Raw genomic sequence first — 12,168 nt, 5'->3', positions numbered from 1 at the left:
GTTTCATATGTACAAGCCTGTGGCTTCAGCCGCATCACTACCATAAACAGCAGGACTGTTTCATATGTACAAGCCTGGGGCTTCAGCCGCATCACTACCATAAACAGCAGGCCTGTATCATACATATAAGCCTGGGGCTTCAGCTGCATCACTACCATAAACAGCAGGCCTGTTTCATAGCATCAGCCACACCATATGTATAAGCCTGGGCCTTCAGCCGCATCACTACCATAAACAGCAGGCCTGTTTCATGTGTACAAGAATGGGGCTTCAGGCACATCACTACCATAAACACCAAGCCTGTTTCATATGCATAAGCCTCGGGCTTCAGTCACTTCACTACCATAAACAGCAGGCCTGTTTCATATGTACAAGCCTGGGGCTTCAGCCACATCACTACAATAAACAGCAGGCCTGCAAGCCTGTTTCATATGTATAAGCCTGATACTTCAGCCACATTACTACCATAAACAGCAGGCCTGTTTCATATGTACAAGCATGGGGCTTCAGCCACTTCACTACCATAAACACCAGGCCTGTTCCATATGTGTGTCTGGGACTTCAGCCGCATCACTACCATAAACAGCAGGCCTGTTTCATATGTATAAGCCTGATCCTTCAGCCACATTACTACCATAAACAGCTGGCCTGTTTCATACGTACAAGCATGGGGCTTTAGCCACATCACTACCTTAAACAGAAGGCCTGTTTCATATGTAAAAGCCTGGGCCTTCAGCCGCATCACTACCATAAACAGCAGGCCTGTTTCATATGTATAAGCTTTGTCCTTCAGCCACATCACTACCATAAACAGCAGGCCTTTTTCATACGTACAAGCCTGGGCCTTCAGCCACATCATTACCATAAACAGCAGGCCTGTTTCATATGTGTAAGCCTGGGGCTTCAACCACATCACTACCATAAACAGCAGGTCTGTTCCTCCTCCCAACAAATTCCAACACATGTGAGAGATGCAACCATATAGCCAAACTGGAGGCTAAGCTCTCTCAACTCAGTACTGGCGTAACCAGTCAGGAGGAGAAGGAAACCACACTCACTACAATTCCAGTCTCACATAGACCTACCACGACAGCAAACCAAACACATAAACACACAAAAACATACTCGGAGGCTCTAAATAAAAATCTGCCTAAGCAGCAGAGACCTCCAAAGCAGACACCCAAGCAACCGCTACCCCAAAACAAAACACATGCAACACATAGCGCACAAAGCCAGTGTGCCAAACAGTCACAGCCCTTAAGGCTAAACAACACACCTGATACACTTGTAATAGGTGACTCTATTGTCAGGCACACTGACGTCCCACTCACCAGGCTGAACAAGGAGAAGGTCACAGTGAGCTGCCTGTCGGTCACTAGGATCCGCCAGATAACACAAGCACTCAGGTCACTCCAAGGCAAGTACAAATATGACTCAGTCATTGTCCATGCTGGTGTGAATGACCTGAGATGTACCTCCCTGGACTACATGAAAAGAGACATAGAGGAGCTCTCTGAGCATGTAGCCCAGGCCTGTATGACCCTGACCTTGAGTAGCATCTTACCCTCACCAAGAATGATGCCACAATATGAAGACAAGGTGATCAATTTCAACAATTGGCTTAAGTATTGGTGTCATTCAAAGGGGATCTGATGCCTGTCAGCCTGGGATGACATGCTCGACAAGCCACGATGTTTCGCTAGGGATGGCTTGCACCATTCACCCCTGGGCTTTCAGATATTGGCAAAGGCTCTTGCTACCCCCATAGTGCCTTTTTTAGGCAAGGCTCAAAAGACAAACCCACCTCCATAGGTACCACAAGGGATAAGAAACTAAAAGTAATGCTACTCAATGCCAAAAGTCTAAACCTCAAGAAGCACGCATTCGAAACTCTCCTTAGCATGGAGAACATCGATATCTGTGCAGTAACAGAAACCTGGTTCAAGGCTCCTGAGAGCATCCCAGCACTACCAGGTTATACCTCATACCATGCTTTTCGGCCCCAAAACTTGGACCGAACCACAAAAGGAGGGGAAGTATCAATATTCATCAAAAATACCCACACCTCCAGGTTGGTGGCACATCACGAAGCATCAGAGACTATCCTTGTGCAACTAACAGTGGGTAAAACTGCCTTCCAGTTTATAGCCTGCTACAGACTACCCTCCCAAACCCAGGAACCCCACTCGGCCTTCCTGAGAATACTGGAAAATATGAAGGTCTCTCCAAACACCATTATATTGGGTGACTTCAACTACCCAAACATAGACTGGGAGCATTACTCTAGCTCCAACACCCAAGCCCAAAGGTTCCTAGAATTTATAAACTCAAATGCTATGGAACAACTTGTTACCACTCCCACAAAAGGGGAAAACATACTAGACCTGATCATCACCAACATGGGGACACTATGCTCCAGACCAGAAGTGTATCCCTCACTGGTAAGATCAGACCATAAACTAATGTCACTGGATATTCACATCCCGACCCCACCTCCTGCCCAGAAAACCACAGTGAAAAACTTCTCTAAAGCAAATTTCACACTCCTCAAAACCGAGGTAGAATCCTTCAAAGCCCCCGGGCCTGTGGAAAATATGGCCCAGACCGCAGAATCCTTTATAAATGCATTCTATGAACACCTTCACGAATGCATGGACCATGCAATCCCAAATAAAACCAAAACCCAATCCTCCAAAGGCAGACGTCCTGTCTGGTGGACCCCAGCCATAAACAAACTATACAATAGAAGGAGGCAGCTACTACATGATAGAGCAAAATCCCAAAAAGGGAAGGCATCTCTGATCAGTATTAGCAAAAAACTACGGGCACTCATAAAATCATCTAAGGCCAGCTTTGAGAGAAAAATTGCACAGGACACTAAGGATAATCACAAGGCGTTCTTTAGTTATGTTAGGAACCTGGGTGGAAATTCCCAGATATGCTCAGAATTAGTCCAAAATGACAAAACATACACCAAACCCACAGACATTGCCAACATCCTAGCTGACAGGTTCAGTGCAAACTCCCCCCCCCCCCCACCAAAAGGGCAAATATCTATCCGAGCAGAATGCTGTCTCCCTGACATCTCAGATGTTCAGGTAAGAGCCGCCCTCTCCAAAGCAAAAAACACAGCATCAGTGGGACCAGACGGTGTCCCGGGCTGCGTCCTACATGAACTCCAAGAGCTAAACCCAAACATAAAACTACTGTTCAATCTCAGCCTTACTACAGGATATGTACCCAAAGAGTGGCGTACAGCAACAGTGGTTCCTCTCCACAAAGGTGGTGTCTCAACGGATCCTGGAAACTATCGCCCCATAAGCCTAACTAGCTTGTCTGCAAAGCTATGGAAAGGATCATCATGGACCTCATAAATAAAGATATTGGGGACCTACAGACACTGGATCCTACCCAGTTTGTCTTTGCTAAGGGCAGATCCTGCCTTTTAAACCTGGTAGATTTCTTTGAAACAGTCACCAAGTTCATTGACGAGGGGAAGGTGGTCCACAGAGCCTACCTGGACCTCGCAAAAGCCTTTGATACAATACCCCACTCGGGCATTATAGATAAGCGCAACAGCTTAAATATAAACCCCTATGTCACTAGATGGGTTGCAAACTGGCTCAAGGACAGAACCCACATGGTTAGAATTGCTGGAGCCATGTCAGACTCCAAACCAGTTACAAGTGGCGTCCCACAAGGCTCAGTCCTGGGACCTCTCTTGTTCGGTATATATTTCTTGGAGGTACAGGCCAACACGGAAGGACTGTGGCTGACCAAGTTCACACATGACTGCAAACTGGGCACCATAATTGACTCTCCAGATGACACAAGCATCCTCCAAAAGGGCCTCATAGAAACAGACAACTGGTGCCAGAGCCATGGCCTCAAGCTAAATGCCAAAAAGTGTATAGTCATCCCCTTTGGCAAAAACAAAGTGCCCACAAATTACCACATAGGTGGTAATCCATTAAGTACAGAAGAAGTCATTAGGGACCTGGGGACCCAAGTTGATAGCAATCTCTCATTTGACAACCACGTGGCCAAAGTGGTTAGAAAAACATTTTATAAAGCCCACCTAATCATGAAGGGATTCACATCTAGATCAGGGGAGGTCATCGTGCCTCTTTACTCATCCCTCATCAGGCCCATAATTGAGTGCAATGCCCCTTTTGGGATGTACCTTACCAGACACCTGCAGCAAATGGAAAGACCCCAAAAGTACCTCACCAAGAGGATCAAAGGGCTCAAAGAGATGCCATATGCTGCCCGGTTAAAGAAACTCCAGCTCTACTCAGTGGCATACTGCCTGCTCAAAGGCGATCTGTGCCTGACGTATAAAGCCATGTCCAACCCGGAATTAATGGACATGCTGCACCTCAGAAAATCCAAATCCCATCGAGCTATGCGCTCGAGAGACTTGAACCTCAGCACTGAAATAAATAGGACATGCTGGAGGGACAGATTCATAACCCAGAGGCTCCCTTCACTCTGGAATAAAATCCCAGTCCAGGTTAGGCAGAGTCCCTCATTGACTCTCTTCAAAAGGAATCTTGATGAGTGGATGGGAGATCGTAGGTTTACCCCGGCTATCACTTCTGTGTCACTGTTAGACAGAGGCACAGTATACTAACCTCGAAAAAGGGCATAGCAACATTAATTTAAAATGGGTGGCGAAAGCCAAACACACTCTGGCTAGGCTTATAAATGCCTTAGGGCAGATAGCCTAGTATGAACCTATGAACCTATATGTATAAGCCTGGGGCTTCAGCCACATCACTACCATAAACACCAGGCCTGTTTCATATGTATAAGCCTGGGGCTTCATCCACATCACTACCATAAACAGCAGGCCTGTTTCATATGTATAATCCTGGGCCTTCATCCATCTCACTACCATAAACAGCAGGCTTGTTTCATACGTATAAGCCTGGGCCTTCGGCTGCATCACTACCATAAACAGCAGGCCTGTTTTATGTGTGGAAGCCTGGGGCTTCAGCCGCATCATGAATATAAACAGCAGGCCTGTTTCATGTGTACAAGCCTAGGGCTTCAACCACATCACTACAATAAACAGCCGGCCTGTTTCATATGTATAAGCTTGGGCCTTCAGCCATATCACTACCATAAATAGCAGGCCTATTTCATATGTAGAAGCCTGGGCATTCAGCCACACCATATGTATTAGCCTGGGCCTTCAGCCGCATTACTACCATAAACAGCAGGCCTGTTTCATATGTATAAGCCTTGGGCTTCAGCCACATCACTGCCATAAACAGCAGGCCTATTTCATATGTATAAGTCTGGGGCTTCAGCCACACCATATGAATAAGCCTCGGCCTTCAGCCGCATCACTACCATGAACAACAGGCCTGTTTCATATGTATAAGCCAGGTCCTTCAGCCACATCACTACCATAAACAGCAGGCCTGTTTCATAAGAATAAGCCTGGGGCTTCAGCCACATCACTACCATAAACAGCAGGCCTGTTTCATATGTAAAAGCCTGGGCCTTCAGCTGCATCACTACCATAAGCAGGCGACCTGTTTCATATGTATAAGCCTGGTCGTTCAGCCACATCACTGCCATAAACAGCACACCTGTTTCATACGTACAAGCCTGGGCCTTCAGCCACATCACTACCATAAATAGCAGGCCTGTTTCACATGCACAAGTTTGTGGCTTCAGCCGCATCACTCCCATAAACAGCAGGCCTGTTTCATACCACAAGCTTAGGCCTTCAGCCACATCACTACCATAAACATCAGGCCTGTTTCATATGTATAAGTCTGGGGCTTCAGCCACATCACTACCATAAACAGCAGGCCTGTTTCATATGTATAAGCCTGGGCCTTCAGCCACACTACATGTATAAGCCTGGGCCTTCAGCCGCATTACAAACATAAACAGCAGGCCTGTTTGATATGTTTAAGCCTTGGGATTCAGCCACATCACTGCCATAAACAGCAGGCGTATTTCATATGTATAAGCCTAGAGCTTCAGCCACACCATATGTATAAGCCTGGGCCTTCAGCCGCATCACTACCATAAACAGCAGGCCTATTTGATATGTACAAGCCTGGGCCTTCAGCCAGATCACTACCATAAACAGCAGGCCTGTTTCATATGTACAAGCCTGGGGCTTCATCTGTATCACTACCATAAACAGCAGGCCTGCTTCATACTTACAAGCCTGGGGCTTCAGGCACATCACTACCACAAACAACAGGCCTATTTCATATGTACAAGCCTGGGGCTTCAGCCGCATCACTTCCATAAACACCAGGCCTGTTCCATATGTGTGTCTGGGACTTCAGCCGTATCACTACCATAAACAGCAGGCCTGTTTCATATGTATAAGCCTGATCCTTCAGCCACATCACTACCATAAACAGCAGGCCTGTTTCATATGTATAAGCCTGGGGCTTCAGCCACATCACTACAATAAACACCAGGCCTGTTTCATATGTATAAGTCTGGGCCTTCAGCCACATCACTACCATAAAAAGCAGGCCTGTTTCATATGTATAAGCTTAGGCCTTCAGCCACATCACTACCATAAATAGCAGGCCTATTTCATATGTAGAAGCCTGGGCATTCAGCCACACCATATGTATTAGCCTGGGCCTTCAGCCGCATTACTACCATAAACCGCAGGCCTGTTTCATATGTATAAGCCTGGGGCTTCAGCCACATCTCTACCATAAACAGCAGGCCTGTTTCATATGTATAAGTCTGGGGCTGCAGCTGCATCACTACCATAAACATCAGGCCTGTTTCATATGTATAAGCCTGGGGCTGCAGCTGCGCCGATACCATAAACAGCAGGCCTGTTTCATGTGTAGAAGCCTGGGGCTTCAGCCACATCACTACCATAAACAGCAGGCCTGTTTCATATGTATAAGCCTGGGCCTTTAGCCACATCACTACCATAAACAGCAGGCCTGTTTCATATGTATAAGCCTCGGGCTTCAGTCACATCACTACATAAACAGCAGGCCTATTTCATATGTATAATCCTGGGGCTTCAGCCACATCACTACCATAAACATCAGTCCTGTTTCATATGTATAAGCATGGGGCTTCAGGCACATTACTACCATAAACAGCAGTCCTATTTCAGTTGTATAAGCCTGGGGCTTCAGCCACATCACTACCATAAACATCAGGCCTGTTTCATATGTATAAGCCTGGGGCTTCAGGCACATTACTACCATAAACAGCAGGCCTGTTTCAGTTGTACAAGCCTGGGGCTTCAGCCACATCACTACCATAAACAGCAGGCCTGTTTCATGTGTACAAGCCTGGGGCTTCAGCCACAACACTACCATAAACAGCAGGCCTGTTTCATATGTATAAGTCTGGGCCTTCAGCCGCATCACTACCACAAGCCTGGGGCTTCAGCCACATCACTACCATAAACAGCAGGCCTGTTTCATATGTAAAACCCTGGGCCTTCAGCTGCATCACTACCATAAACAGCAGGCCTGTTTCATATGTATAAGGCTGGGGCTTCAGCCACATCACTACCATAAACAGCAGGCCTGTTTCATACGTATAAGCCTGGGCCTTCAGCTGCATCACTATCATAAACAGCAGGCCTGTTTTAGTTGTACAAGCCCGGGGCTTCAGTCACATCACTACCACAAACAGCAGGCCTGTTTCATATGTACAAGCCTGGGGCTTCAGCTGCATCACTACCATAAACAGCAGGCCTGTTTCAGTTGTACAAGCCTGGGGCTTCAGTCACATCACTATTGTTTACTTACTTATTTGCATTTGGTTACTGGGAAGGCTCACCTATGAATTAAAACCCCCTTTTCAACAAATAACCATGTAGAAAAAAGCTCCATAGTTACATATTTAAAGTTATTACGACAGTGCAAATAATCTATTAAAGCAAAAGAAATTATAAGTTTATAATAGAGACATCTGAAGATTTTAATAATGAATTAACTGCACTGTGCAATACACATATATTAAAGTTTGCCTTTTATACCAAATTAATGCTTGTGGTTGCACCGTACAATACGAATACTTGAAAGGATTTATTTACATGAAAATTTGACCTAATTGCAGACTGGGAGTTGAAGTGTCACTAGTTGTAACTGCGCACGCACACACAACACACAACACACACACACACACACACACACACACACACACACACACACACACACACACACACACACACACACATATACACTCTTACTCATATAATCTATTTTTCCATTATGCACGTACACATCTCTATATATACATGTAAGATGTGTGTTACACACACGTACTTCATATATACACAATGTATAGCGTAGTGTCAGTGACACAACAGGTAGCAAACTCGCCTTTGTTGCATAAGGCTGTGGGTTCTATTCCCACATCGGGTAGATGGATTGCTTACACTGAAGTACAGCATAAAGGATGTGCTGCACTCTTGAGTGTGGTGCCTTTTGAATGAGTTGTTAAACTGAGGCCCTATCTGCTTGAGTTGGTGGTAGCTCAAGTGGATGTAAAAGATCCCACAGCATCTATCGAAATGATTAAGGGAAATTTCTTGATGTCCTGGCCATATTTTCCCTTAGTAGTAAAACCACCCCCTCAGGTTTCCACTGAAAAGAGGATACTAGCTAGTGGTAATCAACAAAGGATAAACAAAATGGAATAAAATTAGAAAGTTAAAGTACTTCCAATTTGTTTTTCCCGAGTGTTTTTAATGAATGGGCAGATATCACATGTATGCTAAAGTGAAGAGAGCTCTATATCATGGTTTCATTTCCTTTGTAGACTACAACTTGCTCGTGATTAGTAATTTAGTTGATTTAATAGTAAAAACAGAAGATAAGTCATTGTTCTTCACTCATTATTCTTATGGGCATGGGACGCAAACTAGAACTGACAGGATTTATGCGTCAGTGAATTATTTTAAAACTATTCCTTCTTCTTTATCTCATCATAATTCAATAAGTATTAATATATTAATGGATATAATGACATTTCAGATTATTTATAGAATCCCAGTATATATAATGAAATTAAAAGAACGTAAGACTTAAAACAATTCTCGATTTTTTCCTTAAGTTATCTTTGAATGACAATGGTCAGGTTAGTAAAGTCATACTATGGGACTCCTTAGAAATTCAATTACAGATAGAATGGGAAGAAGGGCTAGTAATTAAATGAAAGAGTGGGTAAAGAGTTATTAGAAATCCAAGATAAAATACACAAAGGGAGGTTTGAACAAAGAAATTAGATAAGACTGATGTGTTTAAAAATTAATCACAAAATATCAAACAGTTTTAATGCATAAAGTGGCAATAGATTTAGAAAAAAACTGCACAGTTATGCGATGACTTCAAAAAAATCTACATCCATTAGCTAACAGAAGTAAGTTTTTTTAAAGAATAAACATCTTTATTAAATGATCACTTATAACACAGACAACCATACATTTATATACATGAAAACAGCCATACTGACATATTTTAGTTGCAAACATTATACATCACTTATAATCTATCCAGTCATTGTCACTCAAATATTATACAGCTCATTCAAATCCCCCTTCTTTTAAACCTCACACTTCCTCCAACATGTTATTCTGGGTGTATCATTCCCACAATTCCCATTTTTCCTATGTCGTTTGCTCCTACCCTTTTCTAAAGATTCTAGTTCCAGTTCTTTTATTTCTGTTACTATATTCACTACTTCTAGTAGACTTGGCAGCCACCTTAATTACATCCATCAAGGCCTTATGATATCTAGCCAATTCTGATTCTGTATCATAACTCAGAAACATATATTAATTTACTTATCCAGTATTTCTGATAGACTAGTCTGCAGGAAATTTTTAAAGTCTGCTAACCTATTACATTTCTAGAAAATATGCTCCTAATTACCTCTTTCTTCCCCATCGCACCTCCAATATTTGCTATCTACTTGAGGAAAAATTCTTTGGAGACTACTCGGGGTATAAAAATACCTATATAAACACTTCCAAGCAAAGATCCTAAATCTTCTAGACATTATTACATATTTAAGATAAATAAAATATCCCACCAGTGTTTCATTGTGAATTGCTTACCCAATCTCTTTTTCCGAACGATGCTAACCTCCTCTGACTGATTTTTATAGTAAACATGGAATACTTTATATACTCTACTAATAATCCCTTTTCAACAACAGCTTCTGTTCTAGTTTCTACTAAAAACTCTACCAGTGCCGGTCTTTTGCTTAGGATCCCCCTATTTTTTCTCCTTCCCTATACTCGGATATCAGTCCTTGAAAGGGAAAGTAATCTCTAGCCTGCAATCCAAATAAATTATTGGTCTCTTCCAATTCTATTAGCTTTCCCTCTCTAATTATTTGCTCCCAGTACCTTGGTTCCTTTGTCAATTTTCTCCAATAAATTCCAGCCCCATCTTCCTTATTGTCTGTAGTCATCTCTATCAGGAGAATCTCCTTTCTCCATTCCTGTGTTGGCTTAGTTCTTAGACTACTTTCTCTTACTTTATAAATATATTACATTACTCTGTATGGTTATTGTTATTCACCTCAAGGATCTCCATTGACTTAGCTGCACCTGATAGGACCAAAGCAAGCTCCACAAGGAAGAGCAAACCTGCTTGGTGGACTACTGCCATTAACAGACTTTACAATAAGAGAAAGAAATTGCTGTCTAAGAGTAAGAGGGAGCAAGCCCTAAACTGGAAACACCCCCTCTTCAGCTTAAACAAGCAAATAAGACTTCTTGTGAGTCCTCCAAAGAAAATACGAATCCAAATTAGCTTCCTCGACTAAGGACAACCATAAGGCATTCTTTAGATATATACGGAACCTATAAAGAAAGGCACAGATTTGTGATGAACTGGTAGTTAATACACAGGCTCCAACAATCATAGTCTAAGAATGAGCTTCATCCCAGCTGAAGGGAAAATGTCCACTGTTATTCCCTTGCACAAAGGTGGTGCTTCCACTGACCCCAGGAACTATAGATCTAATAGATTTGACTAGTCTTATCTGCAAGGCCATGGAGCGAATCATCATGGACCTTGTCAACAAAGATATAGGTAATCTCCAAACAATTGACCCTCCTCAATTTGGATTTGTCATATGGAGATCATCCCTGTTAAGCCTGGTGGACTTTTGAGACAGTCACCAACTCCCTTGACAAGGGGAGATCTGTGCATACAGCCTACCTAGACTTAGTCTAGGCTTTGATACTACCCCTCCCCCCACTTAGGCATCGCTGACAAACTTACCCAGCTATGTATCAACCCTTATATTGTTAGATGGGTCACTAACTGGCTCACTGATAGAACCCATATAGTCAAAATATGGGAATCCACCTCCAGCAGCAGACCTGTAACCAGTGGTGTTCCACAGGGATCAGTCCTGGGACTTCTACTGTTTGGAATCTATTTATCTGAAATACAAACAAAAACTTAAGGTCTGTGGCTGACAAAGTTCACTGATGACTGCAAACTGGGAGCAGTCAGTGAATCTCCAAATGATGTCAACATCCTCCAAGAGGGTCTTACACAAACAAATGACTGGTGCCAAAATCATGGCCTTAAACCCAATGCAAAAAATGTATTACCATTCCTTTGAGTAAGAGCGATGTTCCTGCTAACTACCATATCAATAGCAACACTATAAGTACACACTCAGTGGTGAGAGACCTGGGGACACAGGTTGACAGCAGCCTTACCTTTGATCACCGTGTCTCCAAAGTGGTAAGAAGGGCAGTCTATATTGCTCATCTGATAGGTAAGGGCATTGCCTCCAGAAAAAAAAGAAGTTATAACCTTCCTGTACTCTTCCCTCATCAGGCCAATAATTGAGTAGAACACCCCTTTTGGTATGTGCCTTTCCAAGCACCTGCAGCAATTGGAGAGACCACAAAAGTTCCTTACAAGGAAACGTCAAGGTCTTCAGTATCTGTCCTATGTGAATTATCTGAAATCACTATCACTTTCTTCTGTTTCATACAGACTACTCAGAGGCAATCACTGCCTTAGATATAAGACAATCTCTGACCCTGCTTTATTGGAAATGCTGCATATCCGCAATTCAAATGGTACATGGGTTACTCTCTCTAACCTGGTATGTGACATCAGTAGAACCTGCTGGAGGAACAGATTTGTCTCCCAGATGTTACCGTACCTTTGG

This window comes from Protopterus annectens, chromosome 3.part1, assembly GCF_019279795.1.
Source record: "Protopterus annectens isolate FY-2018-M chromosome 3.part1, PAN1.0, whole genome shotgun sequence".
NCBI classification, from domain to species: domain Eukaryota; kingdom Metazoa; phylum Chordata; order Ceratodontiformes; family Protopteridae; genus Protopterus; species Protopterus annectens.
The sequence above is the reverse complement of the archived record's forward strand: the minus strand, read 5'-3'. Positions refer to the sequence as shown.